Source organism: Notechis scutatus, chromosome 5 (genome assembly GCF_049901735.1).
Source record: "Notechis scutatus isolate UNSWTSFEM ecotype Mainland chromosome 5, rNotScu1.2, whole genome shotgun sequence".
Classification (NCBI taxonomy): Eukaryota; Metazoa; Chordata; class Lepidosauria; order Squamata; family Elapidae; genus Notechis; species Notechis scutatus.
Genome location: NC_142013.1, coordinates 63,580,685 through 63,602,497, shown reverse-complemented (window position 1 = coordinate 63,602,497; position 21,813 = coordinate 63,580,685). Strand labels below are relative to the sequence as shown.

The following is a 21,813-nucleotide window of genomic DNA, read 5'->3' as shown; positions in this document are numbered from 1 at the left end:
TGAAAGCTTTCTCATTGGCCTGTAGATGTAGAATCAGAGAGTTCATGAAGTAAAAAGCAATAATGAGTAAAGTACGATGAAATGTAAAAAATAAAGTGTTTCTTTTGCAAAGAAAACTTTTTGTATGCCTTTTTTGTATTTTTTCAGGAACTGAGGGACAGATGGTAATTTGTAAGAACGGATAAATTATAGTAAGACTTAAAAACTGATAATAAAACCCCCAACCACAACTCCACTCCTTCCCCTTGGTCTCTGTTTGCAGAGTTAATGCAATTGTAAGGAAGGGTGTGCTGTCCCAGGCAGTCTATGGGAATTGGATAGTTACTTAGGAATTACGAGCTGTCCCCTTAAGGGAATGCAACATGGTAAATGTAGTTAAAGGTATCCTGGGAAATGTAGTTCATGTCACGTGGTCACATCTGTAATCCTGATTGGTCACTAAATTGACCCTCGAGGGGTTGGGGGAGGTTTCCCTCCATTCTTGCCTGGACTCATGAACTGATAGCAGCTTTTCTACCGCTATGAGATGGGTTAGGAGATAACCATCTTTCACTACAAGGCAGATATATAAAGGATATATATATAAAGGATATATAAAAGAAGAACTTCATCACAAACATGAGTTATGAAGCTACAGAAAAGTGAAAGATGAATCCTAACCCATCAGAACAGATTTGTTAATTTTGGATTTGTGACAAAGCAACATAATATTGAAGCCAGGAGTGAATATGCAGTGTTAATCTAAACCTGCATTCCCATCATCACTCTTTGTGAGCATCAGAACTCTTTACATGCTGTTTACATGGTGGGAGGGGTTGGAATTCCCCCACATGCTACAAACAAAGAGAATCAGTAACCCACCCACCTCCCTTCTCCATTTACGCAAGAGACTTTCAAACATCCTATTCTCTGACTTAATCTGCGTCTTCCCATTGTTGGCCAAAGTAACCTGATAGCCTGTTTGGAATTGAAGGAAGGGGCCAGGTATTCCCCATCTATGTCTATCTCCAGTTACAAACCCTTTCCAAACGCAATTGAAAGTTTGAGAAATCTTGCTTGTATTGCTAAAAGGAAAGGCTTTGCATTCTTATGCTCTTGGCTGCTTCAAGAGGTAATAAAGGAGGCCTCTCCAGCTATTTTACAACCACTCTGGCCGGTTTTATTGGGGCTATAAATCACAGCTCCAGCAAGTAAGCTATGTGAACAGAGAGCAATTTCCTTTCCCTCACGAAGCATAGAGTTTATCCATCTTATTTCTATGTCCCAAAAATTTTTTTAAGCATAACAAGGACTGCAACAACCCTTTGAACTGTTGTACTTGTTTGATTAACTTCTCTTCCAACGTGTACAGAATAAATACCTTTGAGATCCAACCACCCCTCTCCTAACGGGCAACACCACATCTTGGTAAATCAGCCTACAGTCCCATCTGGTGGTCAAGAAGAAATTTCCCAAACTTTGATTTTTTTACAGTTTCTCAAATATTGACCAGAGTGTTTCTCCAATGATAACCCCCTTTGAAACTATTGTGGACAATTTATTCAATTTGACCAGAGTGATTATCCAATGACAATCCCTTTTTTGAAACTATTGTGCACCATTTAATCAACTTAATTCAAAGGTCCCAAGAGTAACTGCAACCTAACATGGGCATAGCAACAGCGTCTTCCTGACTCTCTGCTGTCACCTTGTCAAGCAAGCGACCCTTATAGGCATATTTCTGCATTCTGCCCTCAATTCTTCAGACTACGCGATGCATATTTCTGCGTTCAGCCCTCTAATCTTCAGATTTCACAACACAACCTCTAGTGCCCCCTTCTGTCGCAAGCTCACAATGCACCCTAGAAGCAGCCATACTGTGTGCTGTGCTACGATCACCCAGAGTCTGCAGTGCCACCTACGTGCTCAAGTATTAAATCCAGCAGCAATTCTACTTTCTTCTACCTGCTAGTACAAAAAAAGGAATTGCATGAAAAACCACTAAAATTTTCCAAAATTCTTCCTTTGCCAATTTGAAGCATGGCAACTTCCTCAGCCATGATAGATGTGTCCGATGTACCAGAAGACCTGAATCCTCCACCCACCCTTGTTGTAAGTGTGGAGCCTGGTTCCCAACAACCACCTTTAGATGTCCAACCTTATGGAGAAACTGTGATACTTCCGAAAGCCTATGACCTCAGAAAGAGTAAGAAGCTTACTGAATCCATGGAAGAACACTTGAAGAACGATTGGCAGCAGCAATATCACTGCTACACAGACCCATGGGCAAAGCTTGAGAAGATCTGTGATGCCCCAATACATAAGCTGCCCCCTGAGAAACTCCGTACATTGCTAGATGATCTAGATGCCCTTTTCGCATGGTGAAGACCCAGCGAAAACAACCTTAAGTCCATCCAGTCAAGATGGGTGACCCCAAACTCCTAACACACATCCAATACTTCGAGGAGTTTCACAAGGAACATGAAGACTGTGTCGAGGAAAGCAAGACAGCCCTCCAGGCAGCACTCCATAATGCTCATTGGCAGGAAGTAGAATCAAGGGAGCAGGCCACATCTGATATAGCTCCTCGATCACATGTGTCTTCTTCCCACCATCCTAAGAAAGCCTCCTCCCTCCATCCCAAATCAGCTAGATCGCAAGCAGGTTCTAGTGTCTCACGCCAATTCTCTGCTGCCGGCTCTCATCATCTTTCCAGAGCATCCTCCTGTCGTAGCGGAGCATCTCAGGCCTCCAAAGCAGCAAGTTACACTGAATGGGCTGCAGAAGCTGAAGTAGAAGCTGCAGTAGCAGACACAGAGCTACGCGCCACAGAGGAGGTGACATGGCAAAAGGCAGAAATAGCAGCTCAACAGGCAGAAATGACCAAAGCCCAGGCCAGTCAACAGGCAGAAATGACCAAAGCTCAGGCCACTGCGCAGGCCAAATTGGAGTTGGCTAAACAGTGAAGAGACTCAGCAACAAAGACGGCACGGGCTGCAGCATGGCAGAAGATGGCTGGCAACACCTCCCTCCAATTCAACCTTGAAGAGTTGGGAGAAGAGAGCCCAGATACACAGGTCAAGGCCTACGTGGATTAGCAGCACTTGCTTCGAAATGAGCAGATGGAACCGCCTCAGTTGCCTAGCAGTCTCCCACAACCAGGGAAGCAGAGGGATGAATCTCAACCACAGCCTCTACATGTTACTTATGCAACTGATGTACGACCTAAAGTACGAGATTCACTTCCCTCCAACATCAAACCTTCCCCACCTGATGTTGTATGTACTAAGGTTCGAGATTCTTTTTCCAGCACCAGCAACCCTACTCCAACATCTCATGGCCTGCCAGGTGAGCAAATTAGCCCATCAGTGCTCACAACAACTTCTCAACAAGTTGACCTGCAACCAATCACAATTGCCACACTCAGGCTAAAGAGTTCTCTCCACAACCACTAAACAACTCTGATGCACAGCATGGAACCTACACCCAACCTCAAAAGGTACTACCTACATATGCGGGGGCGGATGTCGACCTCCTCATAAAGTACTCTCTGGCAAACCATGTACCATCCACAACACATGCCCTCGAGACAGAATGCCACGCCTATGATGACATCCTATGAAGAGATTACTTGCCCTCACAGAGAAGTAACAGAGAACCATCACTAAGGTATGGCAGATTAGACTTAGCAGCCAGCGCTGTGTACAAATTCAACAACAAGCCAGGCAGAGAATACCTACTATGGAAATCTATTTTCATGAGCACTGCCCAAAGCAAACAGCTGCTTCCCGGTGAAGAACTTAAATTTCTGTTGGCATGGCTAGGACCACAGTCTAACTACATAGTGAAAAACATTTACACAGGGTTACTTAATGACCCAGACACTGCCCTAAAACAAGTGTGGGATACTTTGAACTGGAAATATGGCAAAGACACATTGATGGAATATTCACTCGTAGAACGACTTTACAGTTTCCCATGTATCACCATCCACGAAACCCAAAAACTAGAGGACTTTTCCAATATCCTTACGAACAGCCAAAGAATGTTCTGACTTACCAGGACTGGCTTGCCTTGATCTCTTCATAAGGCAAGAAGCAATCATCGCCAAACTCCCAAAAGAAATATTAGAACGATGGATTGTTTTGTCTGACACCTTGCTGGCCGCAAACTGCAGACGAGACCCACCCTTTGCCTTTCTCCAAGAATTTGTCTTCTGGCAAACACAGTCCTGCAACAGCTTCAGAAATCTTCGCCTCAGAAGCAGAGTTTACCAACCTAATAGGGACTGCTACTGCAACTCTGGACCTCTTCAGCCTCTACTGCACATCTCTACAAATCATCACCAAATGTCAACACATAACACCGAGATCTACTCATCCACACATAGTTGGGGAGAGACCTGAGCAGATACAACCCAATTTAGATCTACTACTTCAACAAGAAGCCAGTTTTGTCCTATGCACCACACTTGTCACTCGCTGAACAGCTCCACTGGGTTTGCAGTGAAATCACTGACCCAACGAAAAGAGTTACTAAGAGAGTACCAACACTGCTACAAGTGTTGCAAATTCAAACATTCACCCAAATACTGCACAACCAAAGTGCAATTTCATATCTGCAAAAGTGACCAGCACCCAACCGCGCTGCATCCAGACGCCGAGCCACCACGGCAGATATCTCGCAACCCTCCTTCAAACAAGGAGCCTTATCGTACCACAGAAGCACACAAACTCAGCAAACTGACAAACTGCAACCAACACCAAGCATGAGTGTCAACTTCACAGCACTGTGCTCCAACTCACCACACCCTTGTTCGTGTCTTCCCATCTGCTTAGCCAAAGTGTACCCTGAAGGATGCCCCGAAGATGCCATGAAAATGTACATGCAGATAGACACTCAAAGCACCTGCACCCTGGCCAAATCTGCATTCTTCAATCTCTTTGAGGTACAACAGAACAAACTTCCTTTCACTGTATCAACATGCCATGGAAGAAGCACGGTGGGGAGGAGAGCTACTGGACTCTGCATAGAGTCTTTGGATGGAAGTTCCCGGTTCCCACTACTGCCTGTATTTGAATGCGATGGGATACCGAATGACCGCAGTCAGATCGCAACACCTGAGGTCATAAGTAGCATGCCTTACCTACAGCACCTGGCTCATCACTTCCCTGCACTAGATCCAGAGACTGATATCCTACTCCTGCTGGAAAATAATGCCCCATGCACCTTTCTCTTCTCCGAGTCAGTCGGCGGCCCTGTAGACAGCCCAGTGGCCATCAAATCTCCACTAGGATGGGGGAATTGTAGGAATTGTCAGTGACACTCAGATGCAGACTCCAATCCAGACAAATGCCTTAGCACCACCCATTCCAACAACCTTCTGACACCCTTTGGTACCATCGAAAACAAGAATGATGTTCCAACCTAAAAGGCCACCGCCGATCAGTACACTTTCACTAGGACACCCTAAACGGCTGCCAGCAACCACCAGCCATCCACTAAGATGGTCTACATGAGCATACGCCTCTGCAACACCCTTTCCAGCAGCTTCCCGATGCCCTTTGACACTGTGGAAGCAAGAGTACCATTCCAACCCTAAAAGGCCGCCAGAAGCGACCTCCAGACTTTCATCTTTGCCACCAAGAGTACCTGTACACCCTAAAAGGCCACCAGAGGTGACCAGCAGACTTCCACCTTTGCCGCCAAGAGTACCTGTACACCCTAAAAGGCCGCCAGAGGTGACCAGCAGACTTGCACCAAGAGGCTGAACTTGAAGATTGAACCTCAAGCTTTGCAGGCTTTGCTTTGTTTGATACTTTATTAATGTTTACTGTTTTTTTTTTCTTAGTTATATAGCTAACTATTTATCTTAGTTATATAGTTATATGACTATAACTATATGAACAGTTAGTATTACTGTTTACTGCTTATTTTAGTTTATACTTTTTTTCTCTCTCTCTTCTCTTAATAGTGGAATTTACAATTCCAGGCAGGGAGTGTGCTGTCCCAGGCAGCCTATGGGAATTGGATAGTTACTTAGGAAATATGAGCTGCCCCAAAGGATTGGTCATAAAAGAAGAACTTCATCACAAACATGAGTTATGAGGATACCTGATCAACCAATAAATGTTCTTTGTTATGGACGTCTTGTTGAGTTATCTCTCTGTATCTGTACAGTTTATGAATCCACCTCTGTACAAGATACAGAAAAAAAGGTAAATAATGGTGAGACTTAAAAACTGATAAGACCCCACACAGCATCCCCACACCCTCCTTGGTCTCTGTTTGCAGAGTTAATGCAAGGAATGATGGTTGTCAATTCTCTGCTCTTGGAATTTGTTTTTTATTTGGCTGAGATGTAAAAAATAAAGTACTTCTTTTGCAAATAAATCTTTTTGTAGGCCCTTTTTGTATTTTTTCAGGAACTGAGGGGCAAATTGTAGAATTGTAAGGGAAGAGAAATAATAGTAAGACTTAAAAACTGATAATAACAAGCTGGATGATATGTGCCTGCTTACATGTGACAAGCGGATACAGGACAGGTTGGGGCATGTCCCCATGGGTGGTGGTGTGTGGGCTTGCAGAGGTTTGATAGAGGGCATGCATGCTATGCTCATGGTATCACATGTGACAAGCCTGTTTAGGGCATGCTCGGACCTGCCCCAGGCATTGTCTTGGTCTGTTAAAAAAGAGCAATGACAATTCAGCAGCTTAAAGTGTAGATCGTGTTTAACAGCGACATGGATTCTTACGATGGAAATAATAAAAAGTTGATAATGCACATACAAACGATGATTTATTTGATGTAAAAATTACACCAGAACCAACAAAGAGGCCCTGTCGAGTTAGGAAGCGTTGTAAAAAAGTTGATATTGAGAGTAAACGTGAATTGGGCCTTAAGATTTGTTACTGTCATTACTGTCAGACAGATGGTGAGCCTTTAGACATTGAAAATTTAAAAGTAGTATGAGTTGAAAACAAATATGTAATAGACTTCTTTTTTTCTTTTAGAGTCGGATGACCCACAGAATATGGCCTTATTCAAATTGTCAAGGGCTGTGTTGAGAAGATTTTGCATCACTGTTTACTGGGGTATCTAAAAAATGAAGATCAAATGGATTTTATGGATGAAAACAGCCTTATTAAAAGACTATGCCCCCAAATATCTATACCACAAATTGTATGGATGGTTATTAACATTTCAGACAAAGTGAATAAATTATATTTCACAAGGGATACACTGCAGGAAGTCATGGATTGTATACAGAACGTTGAGAATGCTAAGGATCCAAAGGTGTTAATGACAAAGATAAAAAACGACATTCCAATTCATGTCAAGAGAATGATTTGTCAAGAGGTGTCAGACATTTATTACAAAATAATGCTAATGTAAAGGAATTTTAATTTATAATAAAGATGATGAACTTTTAAGCCTCTTGCAAGGTAATGATATGACAAAACATGTCAGACATTTATTATAAGATTTTGTAATTGTAAAGAATATGGATATCTAATAAAGCTGGTATACTGAAGAGATTTGTGCCCTCTTGTTATTTCTGTTGGGTAACATATATTTAGATAACTTGTAAAGTTGGTAGCGGGGTGTAAAGGCACCAGGACATCCCTGATAAGTAAGAGGGTCACTTACCCAGTGACTCATCTCTCTGTGAGCAGTAAGGAGACATCTTCAGGATGCCAATATGACTGTAAGTACGATGATGATGATGATGATGATGATGATGATTATAATTTTAAGATAGTGCGTGGTATATGTGTAGTAAATAATTATTATAGCCTTACTTTTTTGTTTATTAGGAGGATGTGTCTGATACCCAGTATCGAGGCCTGTAAATTTGCACATTTTAAAGTGTAAATTTAGAGGGGCTGGGAGCCTTTTGCTTAGCAGCACAGATAACAGCTTATTTCAATTTTTATTTCACAATGTGAGGAAGATGCACTTTTAACAGAATTAACATTGCCCACAGAGTCCCAGTGGAATTTATATATCAGTGGGATGCTTGCTATGCCATTAGGGGGCCCAAAAGAGATGGAATTAGAAGGTTTGTTATTTAATTTATGAACATAACTATTGTATAAATGACATTTCTTGTTAGGGAATGATGGACATTAAAATTAATGTGTAACGGCAGTGGGATGTTCATACTGCATGTATTTATTATGTTATATAATTCTCAACAATTTATGTAGCAATGAGAACACCTATATGATTGATTTGTCAGAGCAGTTTGATGATGATTATATATTTGCCAATTTTACAATGCCAATGGATTCTCAATGGATTGCATATAACAGGGGACATGGTGAAATCCTATTACAAGGATCCCAAGAAAGGAAGATTTTTTTGTAACTGGAGGTACCCTGTACGTAAGAGTGGTTCTTATGCTGTTACACGACAAACATTACTATGGGATAAAAAACATCAAAGGCTTCATGGGTGCACGGTACTTCTGTGAATTGTGCCACATCTGTTATCACCACAAATTTAAGCATGATTGCCAATATTTTTGTCGGGCCTGCACAGGTTTGGAATGCCGTGAGGCGGTTGACGGGAGGGCTAGATGCCGTTCATGCAAAACGCTTTGCCATACTAAGGCCTGTCTTGAAAGGCACAAATGGTTGGCTCCGGAAGGAAAAATTGTTTGTGAAACGAATGTATTTTGTTCCAGGTGAGGCATCTATGTGCCTGCCCCACATGATGAATGTAAGAAGTCAAAGTGGACAGTGTGACACCAAAGTAGATAGCCTGACAGACCACTTATGTTTTCTGAAAAGGATTTTTAAACCTAATATAGGTTACAGGTATATTGTGTATGATTTTGAATGCTGTCAAGAAACGGGGACACACATACCAAACTATGTCTATGCCATGGACATGTTGGAAGATGGTGATGTTAGGAGGTGGGAATGGTATGGTGATAAGTGTCTGGAGGAATTTGTGAAAACGTTTCTACAGCCCAAGTTCTACAGCTCCACATTCATAGCTCACAACTCCAAGAGTTATGACGGGTACTTAGTCCTCAGGCAACTCATTCATGAAAAGGTAAAGGTACAATTCTTAACTCAGGGGGTAAACTGTTATACATAACCCTACCACTCCTTCACATACGATTTATTGATTGTCTTTCTTTTTTACCCATGAAACTGAGTAAATTACCCAAAGCTATGGGCTTTCAAGGTTCCAAGGGTTATTTTCCTCATTTGTTCAACACGGCTGAGAATCAGGATTATGTGGGCACATTGCCAGAGGCCAAATATTATAGTCCTGAAACCATGATGCCCGGTGAGAGAGAGGAATTTGAGAAATGGCATGCTGCTAATAAAGGTACAACGTTTAACCTCAGAAAAGACCTTGCACACTACTGCAAACAAGATGTTAAGATACTGAGAGAAGCTTGTAATAGGTTTAGGGAACAAGTAATGGAAATGATCGGAAGGGATTTTTTTCACAGGGAGGGATGGAGATGTTCTTGAAGAGAGAGAAAGACGCTGCATTGATCCTTTCCAGTTTGTAACATTAGCATCTATATGCATGGCTCAGTACTGGTTCATGTTTTTGAAGAAGGATACCATCGCATTGTCCCTCTGGACAACTACCAGAAGAGCAAGGAAAGTTTTTCTGCTCGCTCTATACAGTGGTTGATGTATATAGAGCATACTGAGGGGATCAATGTACAACATGCTCTGCGAGGCGGTGAAAAGCAAGTAGGTATTTACTTTTTGGATAGCTTCACAGTTATAAATGGGGTCCTCACTGCATTTGAATTTTATGGATTTTTTTTTCACGGTTGCCCTATATGTTACAAGCCCTAGGACTTCAACAGCCTGCTTGATTCAACCTATGGTGTGTTGTATGCCTACACTAGGACAAGGGAAGAATACCTGAACAGTGAAGGTTATGTAGTACGCTGCATCTGGGAACATGAATGGAACGATATGTTGAAGACCAGTGAAGATTTTAAATGCTTTCTAGCAGATCATAAATTACCCATTCCTTTGAACCCCAGAGATGCCTTTTTTGGGGGTAGAACAAATGCCACATGTTTGTACTATAAACCAAAGCAGGGGGAGCAAATCTCATATTACGACTTTACAAATTTATATCCCTTTGTGAACAAGAACAAGGTGTATCCGATAGGCCATCCATACCAAAACTTTGGGGATATAAAACAATATTTTGGATTTGCTAAAGTTAAAGTGTACACATCGAGGGGGCCTCTACTTTCCAGTACTGCCACACAAGTCGGGGGGAAAATTAATGCTTAGTTTGTGTGCAACCTGCACAGAAAAACAACAAGTTATTGAGTGTCTCCACAGTGATAAAGAAAGAGCCCTAACTGGTACGTAGTGTACTGTAGAATTGAATGTTGCTGTAGAAAAAGGCTACAGAATTGCAGAGATTCATGAAGTGTGGCATTTTGAAAGGAAGACAAAAAACTTGTTTTTTTTTTTTTTTTTTTTTTAAACAAAAATCTCTTTTTAGTGGACAACATATTTCCAGGTCATCATCTTTACATACAAATATGACAGAAATTATACATTGATATATGCATACTTAATTCTATTATTACCTTTTCCATTCCAAATTTTCAGTAAGGAGAGAAACAAACACATTAATTCTAACCTCTTTCATTAATTTCAATCAATTTTGTTTCATTTCAATTATTTCAAATATAATCCTTTAATATTTATTTTTAAACATAAAGATAAACAATATATATTTGCCTAATAAATAATAATAAGGTTTAATTCTAAATTCTTTCATTAATCCCAATCTAAACATTTTTAAATTTCATTTCAATTATTTCAAGTATAATCCTTAATATTTATTTTAAAAATAAAAATAAACAATATATATTTGCCTAATAATGGTAATAATGAAGTTCAATGTCTCTCCTTGCTTTTAATAATCTATATTAAACTTATTAATCTTATTAATTTAGCTGGTTCTTTAGTCTGTCACATTCCCTTTCCATTACACTTTTTTTTTATAAATTCTAAATTAATACAGATCTTAACACACCCACACAAAAAGAAAAAAGAACAAGTATAAGTTTCCCCTTTTACTATTTTAAGTGTTCCACCTTAATGATTAGAATATACCTTTATTCCCTCATCTTAATTCCCAATAAACCATTAGTCATTACATCTTCTCAATTGGATTCCACAGCATATTTCCCCCTTTAATAAGAGTTATCAGTATCTATATTACCCTATTTTCTAAATATTTTTAATTGCAGAAATATTCTTATTACCCCTTGTCACCCTGCAGAATCCCCCCCTTAATTCATCAACCATTATCTCTGAAAAGGCAATTTCTTTTCAACATTTTACTAGTTCTGTGTTTCTCTCTTTCACCCACGTGTTTCCCACTGCTTCTCCTCCCCCTCTCTTGCCCATGTCTTTTCTCATTCTTTCTGCATTTCCTGACTTCACAAGTATTCCTTCTTTTAATTGTAAAGAAACAATTTCCTTTCAACATTTTACCAGTTCTGTGTTTCTCCCCTTCACATGCGTGTTTCTTACTGCTTCTCCTCCCTCTCTTTTCCCCATAACTTTTCTCATTCCAATTTATCTCCTTAATATCTTCCCTTCCCCTTTTCTGCTGAATCTTCCTGCATCTCCTAACTTCACAATTATTCCCCCTTTTAATTGCTTTCCTGAAATTCAACTTTTTAACCTTCCTTTTTCCCCCACTTCTTTGTAACGTTCTTTGTGTTAATTGTCCATTCAAAATGTCTTCTCCTTGAGTCAATTCCTGCTCCTCTGAGAATCTTTCTTCTTGTTCTTCAATCGCCATTTCCATTTTTTCTAGCACAGAGCAAAGTGATTCGCCTCTTTCCTGTAGTAATTCTCTCATATTTTTAAGTTCCATTTTTAAATCCCAGAGAGATATCATCATTCTTATATTTTATGATCCTTAAAGTCCACAAAAAGAAACCACTTTTACTTTCCTTCTTTCTTCTTTCAATTTTTAAAGTTCTCAGCTATTCCAGTCCAGGGTCTAAACCAAAAACATCAATCAGTCCCACAAACAATCTTTCCTTCCTTGCTTTTTCCTTTATTCTGGTTCTGCTTTCACTTTCCAAAATTCTTACTTTGTTTCAATATTTCTGTAATGTTATATCCATATCAGTTCATTCAAAAACAAAATGTTTTCCTTTTATTTGAACTAAATTTTTATTAAAAGGTGACACTCTCCATTATACGAAGTCTTCACTTTTTCCCCCTGTATTTTTATTTAAGGTTTTTCGAACCTCAATATTCCAACACAATCCAGTCTCCAATTTGTAAACTTTATTATTATTATTCTTTGACAATCTTAAGTCCAGCTTTAATTTTATACTTGATTATTCCCAAATTATTTTAGTCCAATTTCATAAAATCTTTAATTCCAGCTTCTTCCTTTCCCGGTTCGAAGCCCCATTTAGCTGACAAAAATATTTTCCTTTTTTTCTCTGTCTCTTTGTAATTTCGCCGCTCACGTTTCTTTTCTTAAAAGTTCTATGTTACCTTAATCCCGGGGTACTTTTATTTGGTTATGTTGCCCAGTTGTCCCGGTTCAGATGTTATCCACCTCTTTCTTCCCTCCTGCACAAATCTTAGTCAAGCTGAGTCATCCTCTTCGGGATGGCCATTTTAGACCATCGCTGCAGTCGTCTTCGGGAGGAAAAAAAACAAGCCCGGGGGGAGATGCGGCTCCCACAAACAGGCTTGTTGCTTCCTCTTACTCCGCTGCCCTCCAAGGCAGTTTCAGCCCCTAATCAGGATGATTGGGGCTCTCCGACGAAGAGCACGAACGATAGCCGCAGAGAGTTGCGATCTACCGCCCGTCGGGCGAGGAGGCTCCGCCTTCTTCCCTCAAAAAGCTTGTTTTCAGAATATATTAACATGCATCTCCGTCAAAAGCAGGGGGCTAGAGCAGGGGTCCCCAACCACCGGTCCGCGGACCGGCACGGTCCGTGGAACAAGTCCTACCGGGCCGCTGGTTTGCTGGCGCCGCCATCTTGTTTTGATGAAAAAGTGCTTCGGTGAGCTTTTCCGGCAGAAAGCCATTTCTACCCGGAAAAGCTCACCGCTAGCGCCGCCATTTTTTTTTGATGAAAAAGTGCTTCCGGTGAGGTCACCGGAAGCACTTTTTCATCAAAAAGATGGCGGCGCCCAGCTGATGCCGGTACCGGCCGCGGGGCGCCCAGCTGATGCCGGTACCGGGCCGCGGCATAAAAAATGTTGGGGATCACTGGGCTAGAGGATATCCCGATTGGTGTAAAACAGAGGAAGATAAAGAGCGTTATGTTCAGGATTATAAAAAGAATGAAGGGGTCCAATTACGCCGGGAACATATTGAATTCAATCCTGCTAAAAGGCAGATTGCAAAGCTGTTTTTAAACTCCTTGTGGGGTAAATTCGGTCAGAGTACTAACCAACTAACTACATGGGTGGTGACAGAGCCTGAGGAGTTATTTAAATATCCTTTTGTACCCTATTATGAAGTGTCCTCTTGTGAATTTGTGGATGATGAAGCAGCCATTCTAACGTAGAAGACCGCCAAAAACCAACCTACGAAGTCAACATGCACAAATGTGTTCATCACCAGTTTTACGACTGCTTATGCAAGGATAGAATTATACAGATTATTGGACCGTTTGAGGGACAGATGTCTCTATCACGATACAGACTCTGTCATTTTTATTAGCAGAGAGGGGGTGTGGTCACCAGCATTAGGTGATTATTTAGGACAGCTGACAAGCAAGATTCCTCCAAACACTTCAATCACTGAGTTTGCAGCAGCAGGTCCCAAGACCTATGGGTATGCTTTGTCGAACGGGTCAACGGTATTAAAGGTGAAGGGTATAACGTTAAACAGTGCCAACAGTATTAAGGGTAACTTTGAAAGCTTGAAGGAGCTGATTGATGAGTTGAAAAGAAAGTGATCAGGGTACAGCAGCCGGGGATTGTTAGGATTAAGAAACGGTGGGCTCTGGAAACCAGGGTACTCAGAAAGACTCTAAAAGTTGTCTATAATAAAAGGGTGCTCAAAACAGAGGATTATTGCACGCTACCTTATGGTTGTTAAGTATGATGACAAACAGCGATCAGTTTGTACATCCTTTCTCTAGTATTATAAGTGGGCCTTCCAATTCCGGAAAATCTTATTTTATAAAACAAATGTTAGAACATGGTGAACTTGTATTATCTCAAATGACTCAAAACATTATATGGTTTTATAACTGCTGGCAGCCTCTGTACAAAGAAATGCTTAATAAATTTCCTAATATTAAGTTTATGGAGGGCCTTCCTGACTCTTTTGAAGACGCTGATTTGTTTCCACTGAACTGTTAAGTCGCGGGAATGAGACTCAGGACACCAGCATGATTTTCTATTGTTTTATTTCCTTCTAGGACTGAGCGCCGAAGAAACCACAGCAGCTCTTTTTATAGTCAGGCTGCTCGCAGCTGTGGCCAGTGATGGCTCTTCAAATTTCCTGCCGCCATGGATCAATCAATTGCAGGTAAGTATGCTAATACATAACACCCCTCTCCACCTGGTCCGGTCCAACCAATCTGAGCCTCGCCTACCGTACGTAATCACGCAGTAGGTGGGGCTTTTATATGTTCTACTGGACCTGCACAACTCAGTCGCAGTTTGGCCTCTGGACTGTTCGGACAGATCTGTTGTTCTTCCCTCCGTCTTCTTGGAACCTCCTGGAAGGTTGAGTCGGCCATGCCGCTCCCTCCAGGAATTTCCTGGCTAGTTGAGTTGGCTCGGCCGCTCCCACCATGATGCTTACCACTAGCCATTTGGAGTAAGCTTCTATGACTATTAAAAATGTGTGTCCTTTGGTTGGGCCTGCAAAATCAATATGTAGTCTTGACCATGGTTCCCTTGGTGTTTCCCATTTGTGTTTTGGTGCTGTGGGGGGTGTTGGCCTAGATTCCTGGCAGCGTTTACATGTTGCCACCCAGTCCCCTATTTCTTTGTCCATCCCTGGCCACCACACATAACTCCTTGCCAGGGATTTCATTTTTACAATGCCCGGGTGTCCCTCATGTGACAATTCTAGTATGCGTTTCCTTAAAATGTCCAGTATGACCACCTGATCCCCCCATAGTATGCACCCCTTCAGCATTGAGAGTTCTGTTTGTCTATTCTGGAATGGTTTGGCGGCCTCGTCGCTCTCCGTTTCTGGCCATCCATTTCCTACCCAATTTAAAATCCACGCCAGGGTTTTGTTTCTAGCCATTTCCCTAGCGATGTCTGCTGCCGTTATGGGTAGGTTTTCTAATGTCTCTATTTGAAGGGTTGATGTGGTTGATGCTGGGTTGTCTTCTATGTCCAGTAGAGGGCAATGGCATGATTTATGTCCTTTCCGGGTTGGTAGGTTAAATTGTAATTGTAGGCAGCCAAGAATTCCGACCACTGCGTCATTCGTGGTGACAGTATGTTAGGTGTAGCTTTGTTTCCTGCGATGATACCCAGGAGTGGCTTGTGGTCTGTGACAAGTGTGAAAGTTCTTCCATAGATATATTCGTGGAAACGTTTTATTCTGGTGACAGTGGCCAATGCCTCTTTGTCTAGTTGGCTGTAGTTTCGCTCAGGCTTTGACAGAGTCTTTGAATAGAATGCTATGGGTGCTTCTTTCCCATCTGGTAATATGTGGCTGAGTATAGTGCCAATGCCGAAAGGTAATGCATCGCAGGTTAGTATTATTGGAAGTGTTTCACTGTATTGTATTGGTATGCAGTCTGATGTGAGCAAGTTTTTTATTTCCTGGAATGCCGTTTCTTCCCGTTGCTTCCAGGCCCAGGTTGCTTTCTTGTCAAGCAACCTGTGTTGTGGTTCTGCAATGGTTGCTTTCTGTGGTAGGAATATATTATAAAAGTTAATGAGTCCTAAGAAAGCTTGCAGATCAGTTTTATTTGTGGGTCTCGGAGCTTCTTTGATTGCTCTGACTTTATTTTCTGTGGGGTGGATCCCTTCACTGTCTATCAGGTATCCTAGGAATTCAACTTTGCCGGTGGCCAATTGGCACTTCTCCTTTTTTACTTTTAGTCCCACCTCCTTGAATTTGCTTAAGACTTCCTTTAGGAAGTCTCGCAGTTGTTCTTTGTCCTTGGCTGATACCAGGACATCATCAAAGTATGGTACCACCTCTTTTATCCCTTGCAATAGGCGTTCCATTAAGCTCTGGAACACCCTTGGGGTGATGCTGATGCCAAATTGTAGTCTGTTGCATTTGAATGCCCCTCTGTACGTCACAATTGTCTGGGCTTCCGCTGTTTCGGGGTCAACAGGCAACTGTTGGTACACCTGTGCGAGGTCTAGTTTCACGAAGATTCCCCCCCCCAAGGGAATGTAATAGGTGCTGTACCACTGGAACTGGGTATGTGCTTTGTTGGAGTGCGTGGTTAAGGGTTGCTTTGTAGTCCCCGCAGATGCGCACCAACCCATCTGGTTTAATTGGTGTAACAATTGGGGTTTCCCACTTTGCGTGGTCAATTGGTTCTAAAACCCCTTGTGCGACGAGCTTATTAAATTGTTCATCAATTTTTGGTTTTAGCGCGAAAGGAACCCACCTCGCCTTTAATCTTATAGGGGCTATGTTTGGGTTTAGACTAAAAGAAATTGGGGATCCCCGGTACTTGCCCAGTTCTCCGTCAAACACGTCCCGGAATTCTTCCATCAGGTCCTCTTCCCACTCTGCTTCAGTGATGATGTTTATCCCTGTGATTTCGATTCCTAATGGTGCAAACCATTCGAGTCCCAATAGGCTGGGTCGATTTCAGTCAACTATGGTTAGTGGAAGGATTCTGGTGTATTTTTTGAATTTTACTTTGAATTTTCTACTATACCTACTTTGAATTGTCTACCTACTATAAGAATTTTGTTTCCCTGGTAGTCTTTCAGCGTTAGTATTTGTCTTTCGAGTTCTTCCTGGCTTATGTCTGGTATCAGTCTTTTTATGGTGTCCCATGATACCATTGATAAGTATGAGCCTGAGTCCACTTCCATCTGCCACGGCTGGCCTTCTATGGTGACCTGGATATATACTTTCTTGGTGTTTGTCGTGTTAGAGTGTCCGATGGTCACCGTTTGGTGTGTTTCATCTCTTCCATTGCTCGTCTCTTTCCCCCACCTGTTTCTGTTGTCTTGATTCCAGCAGCTTCCTGTTTGTTTCTCCCTCTCTCGGGTGTGGGTGTTCCACCTTTTTCTAGGGCCGTAGTTTTTCTTTGCTCCGCATGCCCTAGCAATATGTCCCCGCCATTCACAATGTTTGCAGATCGCCTCTAGGAAACGGCATTCAGAACGTGGATGGTTCCCCTCGCAACCGGCAAAATGAAATTCCTTCCTTTTTCCGTTCCGTTCTTATCTGCCTTGTTCTGAACAGAGTTGATTTACCCCCTCTTCTTCCTCATCATCTTCCGATAGGGACTCAATGTCCTCGTGGTGGGTTGTGGTGGTGTTTTTTGGTGTTTCCATTGGTGCTTTGTTCATTTTCCGCATGGCAGCTGCCAATTTCTGCGTGGCTTCTACTGCGGTAGCTTCTTCTATTGCTTCTTGGAGCATTATTTTGGGTTTTGTTAATAATTGGCCCTGTAGTGTAAGGTCCCTCAGCTCCAGGACCACACGATCTCTCATGGCTTCATCCATATTTAGGAATTCGCACGCCCTGGCAATGTCCCTCAGCGTTGCAATGAAATCTTCGATGCTCTCACCTACTTTTTGGTCGCGTTGATAAAATTCATGTCTTTTGACGAGGCAGGAGATGGTTTGTGTGTAGTGAGCCCTCAATATTCTTTCCAGGTCTGGCCAAGCCATCGTTTTCACGTCGGTGGGTGCCGCTAATGCTTTGGCCATCTTGAATACCGCGGGCCCGCAATGGGTGAGGAAAACAGCTCTCTTCCTGTGTGCGGATATATTATGGAGGTTGCTCCCTTTGAGGAACATGAGGAATCGGTCGATGTACAATTCCCAGTCTTCGGTTGCTGGATCGAACGGTGTGGGTGGCGAGTTGTTTCCGGCCATTTCGTCTCGATGCATTGCCGGTGTTCGTCAGTCGCCACGTGCTCTCTGGTTCCCTTTGTCTCAGTATCCCACTTTCATCGCCAGTGTTAAGTCGCGGGAATGAGACTCAGGACACCAGCATGATTTTCTATTGTTTTATTTCCTTCTAGGACTGAGCGTTGAAGAAACCGCAGCAGCACTTTTTATAGTCGGGCTGCTTGAGGCTGTGGCCAGTGACAGCTCTTCAAATTTCCCACCACCACGGACTGACCAATTGCAGGTAAGTATGCTAATACATAACATGAATCAAACCAATTTAGCAGTGGTAGATGATCTCATGTCCACCGCCCGTGACAGTGATCAAATAGAGAAAGCTTTTACACAGTAAAAATGCTTAACCTTAGCATTATTATCATACATCAAAACCTCTTTTTTCAAGGTAAAAAAATGGGAACAATAACTCTAAATGCAAAATATTTGGTGTTATTCTGATGTCCCCATGACCAGATGCTAGTCACACTGGCACAACAAATGTACCCAACGAACGCTAGGAATAGAAGTATTCCAAGATGCCACTAGCAAGCCCCATGGCTATCTTTTAGTTGATCTGGCTGCTGCTACTCCAGAAACCTTTCAACTGAGAAGCGGAATCTTTCCACCTGATTGGCCTGTAGTTTACACTGTAAAAAAGAAGGGTAAAAAGTAATTGCTTCATAGAGGCTGTTCTCAGTTTGTACAGGATGTCGAGAGAGTGCGCAGAAATTGGGGTGCTTTAAAAATACTGGTAAAGGCCGGACCAAAACAGAGAAAGGCCACCTTATGCAATGCTAATAATGACCTGGTGAGGGGCAATAGCAGAAATAGCTCTGAACACATTAAAAGGTAACCTTCTTCTGAACCAATCACAATACAGGAGTTTAAACAAGAAAGAAAGACTGTATTAAAAAGCTGAGTGATAGAAAGCTCTCCCTGAAAAAGAAGAAACAGGTCATTCTCCAGTCAGGAGGTTTTATCGGGCTGTTACTAGGTGCTGCTATACCATTACTGGCTAATCTATTAGTCCAGTAAACATGGAGCACGCTGAGAAAATGTATTTGGTGTCACATCATCAGATGGAACAGATACATGGACGACTCGCCTACAATAGGTACTACAGCTGTTAGCCAGCTGGACAATGACATGAGGGCCATTCTTCAGAGAATGGATCTAAGTGAGGATGACAAGATAAAATTGTACAACTCGGTGCTGCAGAGGTTTCTAAGGTTGACCAGGCAAAATGACTCTGAGAAGGATATTCTGAATCTTATCCCTGTACCTGAAGACCTTAAACCCCCACCTACTGTATCAGAGAAGGGGCCGCCATCCAGTCATCTGAATGCAAAAGAGATATTAGAGGGGATGAGCACTCAATACAGGAAAAATGCTGAACAGTTGTTGAACAAAATGAAACAGCATCAAGACATTTTGGAGTGGGATGACCACAGCACTGTATTGTACAAGGGGACCCCTATTCATGGAACTAACATTGTAGACCTCGTCAAAGGGGTTTCTCAACACCAATCACGTACTGTGAAATATTATCCTAAGGGCTGGAATGAATTTATGTCTGCTATGGCCGAGATGAACGTTCCAACCGTATGACTAGGTTCTAACTCTGTTAAAGAGCAACTAGAAATGCTGAAAGAAAATGGTACTTTTAAGTGCACAAGTCCCAACAAACAACCTTCTGCTATGTTAACCCCTGTTGTAAGTCCTGTGTCAAAATCTAAAAGTGTTCTAAATATTGGTGAATGGCTCTGATGGTAAATGAATAAAAATCTGTAAACAAACAAGACTTTTAACATTTTGTGTTTATTTTATAGTGCACCATACATGTTTGCATACATTGGTAACTGTTGCACGTTCCGAGACTTCTTCCAGGCTTCATTTTTAGTACAAATCGCTTCACCATTTCATCATTTCTGACATCTTTTTCAGAGTATAGCTTTAAAACATCCTCATAAGGTACACCTTTAAGGTGTTTTAGTAGATAAAACAAGCAATGCTGTCCACAGGATATTGCCAGGGGGTGCTGCAGTTTAAGCGGTTGATATGTGTACTTCTTAGCTTGCAGTTCTAAAAACCTCATGATGCCAACAGGGAAGTCTGAGTCATCTGGAGCTCTGCCATAGGAGTCAAAAAATTCACCATGGTTATGAGTTGGAAAGTAGAGTGTCAACCAATGTTCGCCTGGTAGAGTATGTGGATGGGTGTTTACAACCAATCCGAAAGGCCGCTTGGAGATTTTTCTCTTGGGTAACAAATTGCAGGGATAGACGCCTAAAAAAAGTGCATTTCCAGACAGCATACGGAGTATTTGCAGGGTATCCATTCTCACATATAATCAAACAATACTTTCCTTGTGTGGCTTATTTCAATAAGATTTTCAAAGATCGCATACAGTATCATGTTGACGGTATTGGGGAGGGGTACAGCAAATCTAATTTCCACTCTGAGATTACCATTCCTGATCATGGAATAGTGCTCTGAGCAACCTTGATCAGGACTCAAATCAAAACAATATAAAGTATATCCGCCGTTAAAATCATTACGGTTGATTAGCACGGAATGATCTTTCATTATTTTGCCAGACGTTTGCATCAACTGCATATATTCTCTCACAAAAAGGTTATGATCGTAATCAGGCTGAAGGGGTTTAGCAGGAATCTGTTCACCGTCACAATACAGGGCACAAAAGTTAACATTATAATGTTGAAAATTGAAAGGATTTCTTTCATAATTGCCACTAAATGCATCGTTATCCACTAGCTGCTTAGGTAACTGGCCTAGAAATAGATTTTCCTGATTACAAACATGCCCTAACCGCACCCCGAGAGACACTTTAACACATTTTACAAAGAGAGACGCGGACAGGAGCTGTATTTTGTAATTCTCATTACCGTCTCTCATCAGGCAGAACTCATTTTTACTTCTCAAGAATTTGATTTTCACATCCACACCATTAATTAATAGTTTGTCTTGAAAAAAGAGATTGCTATGCAATGGCCCTAACAGATCCCATTTACGGCTTCTTGCTGTATGTCTGGCTCTCACTATGAATCTGGAGTTACTGGCGATTGTCAGCAGGGTATTCTCCATGAGAGCAGCGTCATCCTAAAAAACACCAGCTGAAAACTGGGTTCCCAAGGCATCTCCGCCATAGTTCAAAATAAGCTCAATAAGACCTCTGTATGCATAGCAATGATGACCCAGTCACCTAATGTAACATCCACCTGATTGAACAATGACACTATGGGGTAGTTGACAAGACTCACTCTTGCACCATCATTGATATCCGTGCCATCTGCCTTCACGACCTTGCAGGTTACATACAGCAGGGTATTGTTTAAATCCGTGTAATGCTCGCCGTTCCCCGTTATAAAAAATTCCAAGGGAGCATTGGGGGTAAGTGCTGATAAAGGGGGTATTTCGATGTACGTACAGTTTTCAATGCTGGTTTGCATAGGGGCCAATTGAAAAAGATCTAGCTCTGATTTGACACATTCCTCTGAAGCCTCGTAGATAAAAGCCATTTTATCTTAGAAGATGTTCTGCTTGTCACAGCGCTTCCTTCCGTGTATGAGTTTCCTCTTTGTATGGTGTGGTTTTTTAACAACCCGTCTCTTTTTAGGGGGCATAGGATGTCCAACAGATGGCCTCTTCCTGATACCAGTGCCCTCCTGTCCAACCCCAACAACGCGTGATACAAGCTGCCTTGACACATCTCTGACAATGTTATTAGCCGCTGCTTTCATATATCATGAGATA

At 41.9% G+C, this 21,813-nt stretch overlaps 1 protein-coding gene and 1 pseudogene across 7 annotated transcripts in view; one reads left to right on the top strand and one right to left on the bottom strand.

The window, feature by feature from the left end:
* Positions 1–21,813, bottom strand: part of DMD (dystrophin) — a 1,185,061-nt gene that overhangs the window by 300,750 nt on the left and 862,498 nt on the right. The window lies entirely within an intron of this gene.
* LOC148130511 (uncharacterized) lies at positions 8,423–9,534 on the top strand (annotated as a pseudogene).